Source organism: Leptodactylus fuscus, chromosome 5, assembly GCF_031893055.1.
Source record: "Leptodactylus fuscus isolate aLepFus1 chromosome 5, aLepFus1.hap2, whole genome shotgun sequence".
Lineage (NCBI taxonomy): Eukaryota > Metazoa > Chordata > Amphibia > Anura > Leptodactylidae > Leptodactylus > Leptodactylus fuscus.
In genome coordinates, this window is record NC_134269.1 from 208,036,809 (window position 1) to 208,050,054 (window position 13,246).

Sequence of the window (13,246 nt, forward strand, 5' to 3'; positions counted from 1 at the left end):
AAAAACACAACTCCCTAGACAACCCCTTTAAATCCTTGATATCCCCCTTAGTAGTCACTTCATGGAACAGAATAATGCACAGACAAACGCCAGTGTGACTGAAGGCCAATAAATCCCTTGATCGATGCCTACAGAGGACTCTCTGGAATTCCTTTCTAACCCTCTGAAATTTGCTAGAACAGATTTGACATATTGCAAATGAAAAGACGACTTTGCTTTCAAAGTAACTAAATATACTTCACATTCGGTACAAATTGGAAGCTTTCCTCCACTTCCTACGGCCGCACGCCAGCACAATAAATGGATTTGTAAAACACAAACAGAACCCAGGCCAAAGAGCGTCCATACATATTGAGATTGTCAGATGGATGTATACAGACATGTTAGGGGTCTGTTGTAAATTACCTTTTTGGAAAGCGGAGAGCTTAAGCTGTCCAGCACCAACCTTGAGATCTGCTCATGACTACCGCCCCGTGTAGAAAGCTCGTCTAAGCACGCGTCTACTAGATTACAACTGATTGCGGATTATAGTACTTTCTCTAAGAAAGATCCAAGATGGTGTCCTGCTGGGGACCCCTAGTGATCAGATGTAATCGGTAGGAGTAGCCAACAGCAAGGGTTTACTTTCCCTGCAGCTCCCCTTCAGGAGAAATGGAGAATTACACCGTTTTATGTGCAGTGTCAGATGGAAGTTCTTTGATAAAGATAAAATTATTCTGGGGCCCACCATCCTACAACGACTACTAGGGCATAGTACCCTTCAATTTTGGGTGTCTTCTGCTGGACCCTTATTATGTTAGAGCCTGGACCCATCGGTAAACTGGTAGATTAAGGGTTGAGCAATTGGGATCGGAAAAGATCGGATTCTGATCGGTGATCGAGTAAATTTCACGATCGCGATCGGATGCAAAATGATTGGAAATTGGATTTTTAAATCGATCCTGAAATCTCAAGATTGTCTCAACCCTACTGGTAGACCAGTCTCACGCAATCACTATAGTGCCCATAAAATGCACCGATGTGTAAGGTCCTCCAAAGTGGGAAGCAGGCTTTGGTCCCGATAGGGGGACCCCCTCTACTAAACGGGATTATCCCTATAACACATTTGGAAATACACTTTTTATACCAGATCAGAGTGATACAAGTTGCAGAATATGGCCGAGCTGCAATACCAGACTCCGCCTATGGACAAGAGAGGCACTATTTGTGAACATTTTTTAAATTTTTTTTAATTTCATACAGGTGTCTGATAAAGTCATTGAGCACTCTTCACAGTATTGCATACAGTGTTTAATAGCTGCCCTAGTTTATGTAGAAGCCTAAGGAGGTACCCCTAACAAAACACGCAGTGGTAGCCCAGATTACATGTCATGGTCCACAGGTTGGATATTCAGGTCCAAAATAGTGTAGCTCCCAGGGTCTTGTTCTGGTGGAAGTTCTCGTCACACGTGACCACTAAGGCCAATCAGTGGCCTAAGAGAAGCACATGGGACGTCACTGGTGACATGTGCGAGTGACGCCCCAGGTACTTTCCTTAGGCCTATGATTGGTCTCAGTGGTCATGTGCTATGAGGACTTCCACTAGAATAAACACCAGTACCAGACAGCAGTGGGAGACACCAGAGACCCGGGTATCAGAATCATTTTAGGGTTTGGTCTTATGTTTTAATTAATTTTAGAGGTCTGTTCTGGGGTCTGCTTAAAGGGGTTTTCTAGAACTTCTATATTTATGACTTACCCTTAGCAAAAGTCATTGATATGTGATCAGGGGTGGTCCAACACCTCTGGTTGAGGAAGCTGCAGTTATCGATGGAGCGCCGCAGCTTCTTTACCAAATTCCAAGGGCAGCGCTGTACATTATATAGTGGCTGCCCTTGGTATTGCAGCTCAGCCTTATTCTCTTGAAAGGGACGGAACTGCTGCTCTACCATATGACTGATGAAAGTGATATCAATGGCACAGGGAAGAGGCCATGGCCTCTTCAACCAACTGACTGAAGGGGGTCCTGAGTGTTGGACCCCCACCAATATAATATGGGTAACCTCTTCTAAAAGACAGACACTACAAAATAAGTCCTGGAAATCCCCTTTTTACGGGTCTAGTCAGGGGTCCGATTTAATTTAGGGGCTAGTCTGGGGTATGATTAATTTTAGGGGTCTAGTCAAGGGTCTGATTTATTTTAGGGGCTAGTCTTGGGTATGATTAATTTTAGGGGTCTAGTCAAGGGTCTGATTTATTTTAGGGGCTAGTCTGGGGTCTGATTAATTTTAGGGGTCTAGTCGAGGGTCTGATTTATTTTAGGGGCTAGTCAAGGGTCTGATTTAATTTAGGGGCTAGTCTGGGGTCTGATTAATTTTAGGGGTCTAGTCAAGGGTCTGATTTATTTTAGGGGCTAGTCTGGGGTATGATTAATTTTAGGGGTCTAGTCGAGGGTCTGATTTATTTAGGGGCTAGTCTGGGGTCTGATTAATTTTAGGGGTCTAGTCGAGGGTCTGATTTATTTTAGGGGCTAGTCAAGGGTCTGATTTAATTTAGGGGCTAGTCTTGGGTATGATTAATTTTAGGGGTCCAGTCGAGGGTCTGATTTATTTTAGGGGCTAGTCTGGGGTCTGATTAATTTTAGGGGTCTAGTCAAGGGTCTGATTTATTTTAGGGGCTAGTCTGGGGTCTGATTAATTTTAGGGGTCTAGTCGAGGGTCTGATTTATTTAGGGGTCTAGTCAAGGGTCTGATTTAATTTAGGGGCTAGTCTTGGGTATGATTAATTTTAGGGGTCTAGTCGAGGGTCTGATTTATTTAGGAGCTAGTCTGGGGTCTGATTAATTTTAGGGGTCTAGTCGAGGGTCTGATTTATTTTAGGGGCTAGTCTTGGGTATGATTAATTTTAGGGGTCTAGTCGAGGGTCTGATTTATTTAGGAGCTAGTCTGGGGTCTGATAAATTTTAGGGGTCTAGTCAAGGGTCTGGGTTTTTTTTTTTAGAGGCTAGTCTTGGGTATGATTAATTTTAGGAGTCTAGTCGAGGGTCTGATTTATTTAGGGACTGGACTGAGATCTACATAAGTTTAGAAATTTTTAATTTTTGGGTCTGGTTCCCCCCCAACAAATAATATTTCATCTTGATGCGAATAGTTCTATACAAGACCATCTTTACTGCTCGTGTTTAGCTCTGATCTTCACCTGACCATAGACCTTTACACAATCTACCCCTGCAATATCCGTATCTACGGAGAATACAGAATATTAAGCACCACTTTAAAGCCTGTACAACATGTGCCTGCACTTTGATAGGCAGAATCTGTAGTGTCAGTGGTCACTGCTGAGGCTATCATGTTCTCTCCATGAATGGTATAAAACTACAGTACGTTTGCTCTTATACCATTCCAAGGACCGTGGGAAAAAGCAGGTTGCCCTCCATCTTCACACAGCTCAGTGTAATGTAAACACCTCTCCTGCTGATCTTCCGGACTGTTCCCATTGATTCCGTGCCCCAGAGAAGGGTACAGGATTGTTAGAGACATGTAAAGCTTCATCGGCAGCCACACTCAATTCATCTCCCGGACCTAGCCATTCAGATACTTCTCCATAGTCACGTCAACCCGTTGAGTGCTGGAGACTTCTGCAGGACAAGCTGAGAGCCAAATTCTTACCCTGTGCTGGGTAAAATAAATAGCAACTCTATGGACCCCCGCAGCACTCCGGACACCTTATATTACACGTCAGCTTTGGGATTTGGAGATCGAACATATTTTGATGCAACATTGCAATATTTTTTTTTAGAAAATGTACAAAAATATTGGATTTCTTGTATGATTGAGATCATGACCGGACGTTGGGTGACATGATATTGATTCCCTTCTGTTGCGAATCCAAAAAAATGCTGTTTTTCGAGTGATCATAAGTTGCACTTTTCCCCCCCAATATATAAAATTTATACCAGATTTTTAGGCACGTCATATCTGATGTTCAGTGGTGGTCCATCCGTTATGACAAGAGGTCTGAAACAAGTGAAATTTGCTGCAAATTTTTTTAAAAAAATTCTCAAGTTTGGCCATCCATAAATCATTAGCATGCCTACAGTCTCTTCAGATCCCAGATTATAATAGGGACAGGCCCAAAGGAGGTGGGGAAAAATAACAAACGCTTCTCCTGGGCTCCCTCGCAGTGTCTGGTGCTCACTCCCTGGAATCTTCAGTAATCTTCTGGGTTCCTGGGTGAAGTTATTGGCTTCAAGAACTGCGATTGGGTCTCAGCGATCGCATAGGGCACACTGATGTCTTGACGTTTTGACTGTCAAGGCCAAAATCACACGCCTTAGTAGACACCAGGGCCGTCATCAAGGAGGCCAGATGAGGACCAAGGGCGCCTAGGAACGAGCACCAGTGTCTCAGCGATCACATAGGGTCTCAGCGATCACATAGGGCATGCTGATGTCTTGACATTTAAGTCAATGTGCCAACTTGACTGTCAAGGCCATAATCACGCGCCTTAGTAGACACCAGGGCCGTCATCAAGGAGGCCAGATGAGGACCAAGGGCGCCTTGGAACGAGCACCAGGGTCAGTATCAGGGTTTATTAGGTTTCCACCCCCTCCCCTTGGCACGCCACTTGACAGCCACTGCCATTTCAAGTGGATGATCTGTGGTGGCCCCAGATTTCAGACCCCCTACTGATCAGATATCGATGGTAGCGCTTGTTCCCCCGATGCATCTCTCACTGTCACATGATGGAGAGTTGTTCAACTTTATATTTTTGTTGCAAATCTATGACAAAATCCAGATGTGTTGCAGGTCGATTTTCCATGAAAACTATGGTCAAAATCTGTGAAATGTAGACACGTTGCTGGTAACAATGTGGTAATCCACATCAAAAATAAGCAACAAAACCAAGATGTCTTCCCCCCGGCAGCTACTGTGTCTTAGAATTCAGTATCTTGTCGCTTCTCTTGGAAACCGAACACTAAAATTGACAACTGGACATGACCATTCCCCATGTCAAAGGGGTGTTTTACAGAGCCCAATCCATTTACTTTTAGCCAGGTCACCCCCATTTGGCCTCCTTTCAAAAACTCTCACATGCCATTGAGGATAGGTTGACAATATTTGGCATCAAAAAGATATTTTGTTTTCTTACATGGGTTGAGGCAGAAGAACTTTTTGGAATTATAAATAGTAATAAATAAGGGAATATCTCTGAACAGCTAAATCATCACTTGTCGGTTCTTGCCCTGGTTTGCCTTCCTTCCCTGGAATGAGAATGTCAAGTGTAAACATGAACTTTCTTTCCGAGGATTCTTCATATATTCAGTGGAAAAATAAGAACCTCTCTCCTGTCTATGGGTAGTTTTACGCAATTTGATAACACGAACGATTAGATAATTTATTTGCCTAATTTTGATCACAATAAATGCAGGTCATGACCCACAAATAATTATATTAGGATAAAGCTCCTTGTGCTTAGTCAGAGTAGCGGTGTTTTTCCATTGATCCATTGTTTTCGATGGTCCCGTGTGTATTATCACGGGTGTGTGAGCCCGGGGCAAAACTCTGGACAAGTCCGTTTTGCACCATGTAATGGAACATGATCAATTTTTTTCTGTCCACGTCCAGCCACGGCTCCATTCATAGTCCACTTCTGGCATGTACGAGAGGCCCCTGAAAAAAGGGTGACCACTGATGGCGACAATAGGTAATACAGAGACTTAAACCGGGTTTTTGTTGAATGGTGCCAGCAGAACCAGCTCAGGATTAATGCTGGGAAGACCAAGGAGATGGTGGTGGACTTTAGTAAACGGAGAAGTGCTTCAACCCCAGTGGAGATAGTCAGGACCTATAAGTATCTGGGCGTGCTCAATAATAAACTAGACTGGGCTGACCACCTGGAGGCGCTGCACAGAAAGGGCCACAGCAGACTCTACCTGCACAGGAGACTGAGGGCCTTCGGAGTCCAGGGGACACTTCTTAGGGCCTTCTTCAACTCTGTGGTTGCCTCAGCCATCTTTTTCGGTGTGGCCTGCTGGGGAAGCAGTATATCAACCAGGGACAGAAATAGACTTGACAGGCTGATCAGGAGGGCCAGCTCTGTCCTGGGGAGCCCCTTGGACCCAGTACAGGTGGTGGGTGACAGAAGGATACTGTCCGTGGTGACCTCCATGCGGGAGAACAAATCCCACCCCATGTATGGGACCTTGATGGGACTTGGCAGCACTGTAAGTGACCGTCTGCTTCACCCCAAGTGAGAGAAGGAGCGCTATCGCAGGTCCTTCCTTCCAACCGCGACCAGGCTGTATAATCTACATCAGACCAAGCGAAGATCACTCCGCACAGAGAACTAATGATTAGGACTATGAAGTCTTCCTTCTTGTTCTTCCGTTCCTTAGCTGCTATGGACTCCTAGTATATCTTCTCTTCTCAGCATATGTGAGTGTACGTCTGTATTATATTACTGTGTATTATCCTGTATCTGTATTACTATGCTGCTGTAACATACTGAAATTTCCCCACTGTGGGACTATTAAAGGATTATCTTATCTTAACCCAGCTAGCACATCAGCATATAGCCTAGTCACAAAAATGAGATGAGTCAAGTCCTCAAAGTCCTTGGCCACTGTAAAATCTTACATAGGGCACAAACTCTGCCATTCTTCCAAATGTCCGCAAGATATTGTCCATTGTGACTTCTGGCCATTTAGGAGAGTCGGAACAGGGACTCAGGATCGAGACTGTACTGATCATGGAGGTCCCAGTGATAATATATCAAAAGGGTGATACATCTATTTAAGCTATTTTAGGCTCTGTTCACACCACCATTAGCATGGTCTGTCAGATTTCCCATAAAAAATTTTTTTAAAAAATTCCAGTACGGAGTGCCAATAAACTCCATTATAAGTTATCGAGGTCCACTGGGCATCATTCAGAATGGGCACACCATTTTTTTTGTTTTCCTTCTCCTATGACATCATGATCAAGATGTGAAAACAGTGTACGGGTTGTGGGCCAATATCGTAGCGAGATGTGCAAGCAGAAGTAGATCCAGTCTGTACAGATCAGTCATCATGGAGGCTCCACAACAGTAAATAAATCCATTGGCTCTCCTGGGGACATGAAACCTAAAAAGGTGGCCATTCACATTAGCAAGATTGTCCGGGCTGGGACAGGTCATCAGAAAATCAGTGGCGGATCCTACACTAGAGGCTGCTGATCCAGCTGAGTGGTGCAGGGTCCAATGTCGAACCCTCACCGATCTAAATAGACTCAGGATAGGTTACGGTATCAAAAACAACCCCAGTATAGAGAGAGTCATTTATGTTTAGGTCAATGAGGACAGGAAAGTCTTGGACACGTTCAAATCCAACAAGCCCCATCCATTTTCCCCATGAAGTCTGCCATGATGGTGGAATCCATTGGCTTCAATACAGGGAGTTGGTCATTTCCACTAAAATTGTTGGTTTCTGCCAAGTTCCTGTGCGTGAGCACTTTAAGACTGGATAATACAAGTACTACTCCATCTGAAGTTGAATAGCATCAACAACCCCGAGGTCTTTTAACTTGACCTAGATGTTTATACATATATCTTATTATGGACCATCCAATCCAAGCCCTTCCAATCTGGAAAAAAATCTCGTTTGTGACTGTACAGAAATTGAAACCCCGTTTAGTCGAAATGTTAAAAAGTTCAACATTCTCACCAACAAGGGGGAGGGGGGGCAGTATTTGAACTGCGGGAGGATAAGAAGAAAAATAAACTTCAGGAATGGTCCCATTCACGAGTTCCCAATGCCAGCAACACATTGCACGCAGCTGTCTTGTGCAAAAGTAAAATAAATAATGCCGAATCAAAACGTAAAAGAGGAGGGGGCTTGTCTTTAATCACGCCAGCGAGGACGCAATCTTAAATCAATTAGTCCTACAACTTGTTGACATTTCGGCATTTGGTTTATGCAATTACGGTCAAGAGCTTTAGGCTATGTTCACACGAGCGACACCACAGCCATGTCACTACCTTATAACAAATGGAGCGGTGTCGACTCAAGAACACGATCAGTCTCGTTGTATCTTTATCAAAGGCTGAAGCAGAAGGGATTTGTAATAAGATCACAATGATGTTCCCAAAAACTGATCTTGGGAGCCATGGCTGGTGGGTGAAGGATCCATGAATGGATGGGATACAGACACAGATCTAGGAATACATACAATAGACTCTTAGGTTGTAGACGCCATGAAAACAAACCAAGACATCTGAAATGAAAATCAAGCCTAATATTGCACTTAGGGTCCGTTCACACGGGCACAGAGGGGTCGGGTTATGGCCCGTAATCCACGTCATAATCCGTCCCCTCACAATGGTGGTCTATGGAGACCGCCAGGCTGCTTTTTTTTCGTGAAGCAGGCTGCCCTTTCTTCAGGCGGATTCCGCGGCTCGGTCCGCAACCTCCGTAATCGGTCCATTCACTCCCGGTGCCAAAACCCGCTATACCTCCCCCCCATGTTGAACTAAGCTTCAAAGCTAAACTAAGGGGTCAACAAACATAGCCTAGCTCAATAGAACTAGTGAATAGAAGAGGCTTTGTAATATATCTTATCAGAGAAAAATACTTCTTTCTCCACTTATCTGGTTCTTTTCCTACTCTCACCTTCTGAACTGATATTGACTCTGAAATCTCTGCTGAATTAGTATTTTTTTCCCCAAGACAGACTGGGTATCAAATTACAGAGGCGGAAGAGACAAAGGAGGAGCCAAGTGACAGAGAAGTTGAAACACAGGAATACTGCTGCAGCTAATAGTTAGTTTTCTATTTCATCCCAAGTGCTTTATTCAGAACGGTTTGGTACTTCTCCAGAATACCTTACCTGAGGATGCTGCTGCTTCTTAGATAGTTAAGTTCCATTCCCATGAGCACATGCTTTGTCAGTGGGCTAGCTGTGTTTTACGGCTAGCACACCGACCCATTATTTTCTAAAGCCCGTGTATCATCATCAGTCTGTGTAGACGGCCATCAACCCAGGCGGGGTTATCATGAAAGGTCCTATTCCTGCCATTTTTGCGGCCCAGTTTCACTATATGAAATTAACTGGTGTGTGGAAGGCAAAGACGGCAAATGGATATCATCCATGTGTCATCCATGCAGATTTCCCACAGACCCGAAGATGCACATGCTTACGAGGCCTAAGAATGAGAGAGAGATAGGAATAAGAATCTCTTGATACTCCATGTGCCATCTAAAGGAGACATCCCAGCAGCTAGTCTCAAGCACTAGACAACTAAGAATTAGAGATATGGCCTGCCGATATTAATGTGACCACCGCCTACTTTTGACGTCAACGTTAAATAACCAATCGCAGAAGGCATGTGTCATCAGCCATCTGGGTGCATTAATCAGTGTGGAAGGCACGATGGATCAGCAAAAGTATGCATCTATCCTTGCGGACCATGTTCACCCCTACATGTGAATTGTTTTTCCTCAGGATGATGGTATCTACCAGCATGATAACGCTACATGTCATAAAGCTCACGGTGTACGTGCGTGGTCCGAGGAGCACCAGGATGAGTTTACCGTACTCCCTTGGCCAGCAAATTCCCCAGACTTGAACCCAATTGAGAATCTGTGGGACCACCTCGATCGGTGGATGCTCAACCGCGTAACCTAGCGCAGCGGGACACGGCACTGGAGTCGGCATGGCTCAACATCCCAGTGATCATCATCACAACATCCCCTCTCTTCCTGCACGTCTCGCAGCGGTCCGCTCTGCCAAAGGGGGTTATTCTGGATTTTGACAGGTGGTCACATTAATGTGACCGGGCTGTGTAGAATAGCGTTTTGTGCAGAATTAGCCTTGTCAGAACTTTATGTTAAAATTGTTGGCAAGATGACGATATAACCAGACATACTTGATGTCTAGCCATGTACACGAGATGTCCATTTTTCATTAAAATAAGTGGTCGAAAGGCCCACTCAATGTCAGATAAGAAGGAACATATGGAGAGATATACTGCACACTGGGCAGGATAGCTCTCAAGTCAATCATGTATGGCTCTCCAGACTGGTCTCAGCTGTTGGATCCAGAGTCCATGCAGTCTAGCGTTGTAGACACCATATAATGCTAGACCTTGGGGCCTCTCAATAGTGCATACCCAACAAGGAGGGTGGTCGACAACCTGACACGGGTTGTCCAAACTTACATCCAAGTCAATAGGGGTTGTAGACATACACAGGATGTACAGGAACCTTGAGCATCTGTAAAGGCCTTACAATCTATTTGCACATTCAGAGACAGAGGATGATCGAAGACTGGATGACAAGGCATTATTTATGGCTTGTCATCACTCATGTCTAATCACTCAATACCAGGCCTGGCTCCTCGAACCAAGTCCCAACTGGTTCCCTCAGCTGACCACACACTACACTGAAAGGATTCCCTCACACACTATAAAATTGCCAAGACAACCCAAGATTCATCATCTTGAATAATTCCCTTTAAGTACGGAATGTAATTTTTTCTTAAGACAATTTTGAAGTTTCAAAAACATTGATAAAAATTTGCGTTTAATTTACACATTAAGGATCCTCATCTAATAGCCAAGATGGAGAATAACCACAAAGAATCTGACTCTAAAGTAGTCCAAAAATCAAAATTTGTGGGTGGTCACTCCTGGACTGATAGATACAGATTCATGGATCAAAGTAAAATCCTTTATTGGTTACTACAATTTACAGCATCGGATCAGCACCTACAGTACATCAAGTCCATCTCTGGAGGACCCAGCAGAATTACATAGACCGCACCTTTTCAAATGTGTAATACTTCTCTTCACCTGCGGAAGTGCTATAGGAGAATTGAATATTTGCTAAATTACTAGATTACTAGAATTTTGCTCAAGCCATGGAGAAATTTATTAACCCATCTACATCAATTTTCTGGCATGGATGGGAGTTAGTGTGGCACATCTTTGGTGCATAGCCCTTTCTTGCAACAAAGATGCACCGCGTTATTCATTCTGCGCCTCACTCACCTGTGGGCGCAGCAGGGCTCAGAAAACAGTCGTGAATAGAGATGGGCGAATCGGTTAATCGAACCTGATTCAACCTGAATTTTCAAAAAGTTTCCAGAACCGGAAGGGAGTAGGGTTGAGCGATCGGGGTCGGAAAAGATCGGATTCCGATCGGTGATCAAGTAAATTTCACAATCACGATCGGAATTCCGATCTTTTCCAGCGGGATAGAGGTCGGAGATTATTTCAAGATCGGCTCAACCCTGAAGTGACTTTTCCCATAGAGAAGCATTGACTAGGGTTGAGGATCGAGATCGGAAAAGATCGGATCCCGATCGCCGATCGAGCAAATTTCATGATCGGGATCGGCTGGAGAATGCGCGGAAATTGGATTTTGAAATCGATCCTGAAATCTCAAGATCGGCTCAACCCTATGGAATCCCAGGTAAGGTAACAGGACATTGACCAATTTCTAAGAGTCAACCGTCTGCTCAGTTTATCATTAGCGGCTCATTAGACCTCTCGCGGCAAGGCTTCAAGAGTCGCAAAGGTGTTTGCCAACACTTCAGACCCCATAACATAACACTCAAATTAGAAACCTGACAAATATCTAGTATTTCCACAGGGACGCCGTACCTTTAATAAAAAACGGGAAAAAAATAAAATTATAGCACTGAAATAAACCGTCCACAAGATCTGCTAATTATCTGCCGGGACGGACTTAGCCGGCCTTCTAGTATGTGAATAATGTCCCGGTTTAGACTTTCTGGCCGGTTCCCGTTGTTAGAGTAAATAAGAATAAATATTAAGTCTTTTCAGTCAAACACATCGTCTACACAAGTCATTATGAAGTTTTATGAAATGACACAACAGTTCATTTATACAGTCTCTATGAATGCCATAAATGTGTCACCAATACCGTCGCTGCCCCAGACACATACTCTAGTCACTCACTCCCCAAATTTTTTTTAATTTTAATTTATTTTTTTTCAATTTTGGCACCACGGAGACAGCAAAAGCAGAATAGTCACCAAAATGATGCACAGCCTCAAAAATATACAAAAGTAGCATTTTCAGAGGTGTCCTCCCCTCCCCCTTAAAAAATTGTGTCCTGTCCTGAAGCATCTCCCTATCACAACCGGCTTTATGTATGGGCAGAAAACTTGGAAAACTCAAGGAAATTCATATTTACAGAGAAGGTTTGTTTCTGGCAACGAAAAAAAAAAAAAAGTGGAACCTTGTGGCATCTGTCAAAAGAGCAATAAAGTAAGATCTAGGAAAACATGACTTGCCGTAAAAAGCCATTTGGAAAGGTGGGTAAATAAGGAGAAATATTAGACATGCGGGGAAAATATCACTAGAAAAATATAAAACATTAAAATGATAGAATATTCTGCCCATATTTTTGAAAAAAATTTAATGGGAAATTCTATTATTGACTCATATTATGCCAAATTAAAAATTCAATATGGCTGCCATCACATATTTCACAAAATAGCTACGTGTACACTATGCTTATGCTTCCCTTAAAAGAGTTTATCACATCTGGATGTTTCTTCAGAAAACAAAATGCCTTAAATGGTCACTAACACTTCAGACAACTTTGCCTCATTTTGTAGAGCATGTGATTCTGAACCAAAATATAATATACTATAATTTAGAATGTGGCTGAAAAACCATCTCTAAAGTTCCTGCCAATAAAAAATCTGTCCCTAGATACTGAAGATAAGCAAGATGGAATGGAATGTAAGTGTAGAGGGCGGTCCGTTTCCTGGAAGTCCCTAAACCGTATAGGGAAAGAGACAGGGACTGTTAGGCCGGCATCTTATGGGTTAAAAGGAAGTGTACGTTTAAGAGTGATGACGTGTGCGGTCACATGTATGGAGGTGGAGCTATTTGAATAAAACTGGGGACACGTGTGTGGGCTCCACCTCTGCCAGTACTGAAGCGTGGCGAGAGGAACTCCCACCACCCTTGCCCTCACGGTTTGTTTGTTTTGGTATAGGTCTGTCTTTTGGTTTTTTGTCTTTGTTTTGTTCTTTGTTTTTCAGTGTCACAGCAGGCGGAAGGTCCATGCCCCTTGGGAGGAAGTTTCGGGCCTCAACTGCCCGCTGTTGGACAGTGGGGCATCATTACAGGGCAAAGGTCAAGAAGGAAGAGGCGGGGCATGGGAATGGTCTATTTCCTGTTTATTGTTTATATTTACGGTTATGTAATCTGGTTTAATAAATTCTGTGGCCAACCTCAGCGTCAACCATAA

At 43.7% G+C, this 13,246-nt stretch overlaps 1 protein-coding gene across 7 annotated transcripts in view; it reads right to left on the minus strand.

Annotated features, from left to right (window-relative positions):
• The window catches only part of SCUBE1 (signal peptide, CUB domain and EGF like domain containing 1), a 139,325-nt gene that overhangs the window by 105,963 nt on the left and 20,116 nt on the right, over positions 1 to 13,246 (minus strand). The gene's annotated exons all lie outside the window — the stretch shown is intronic.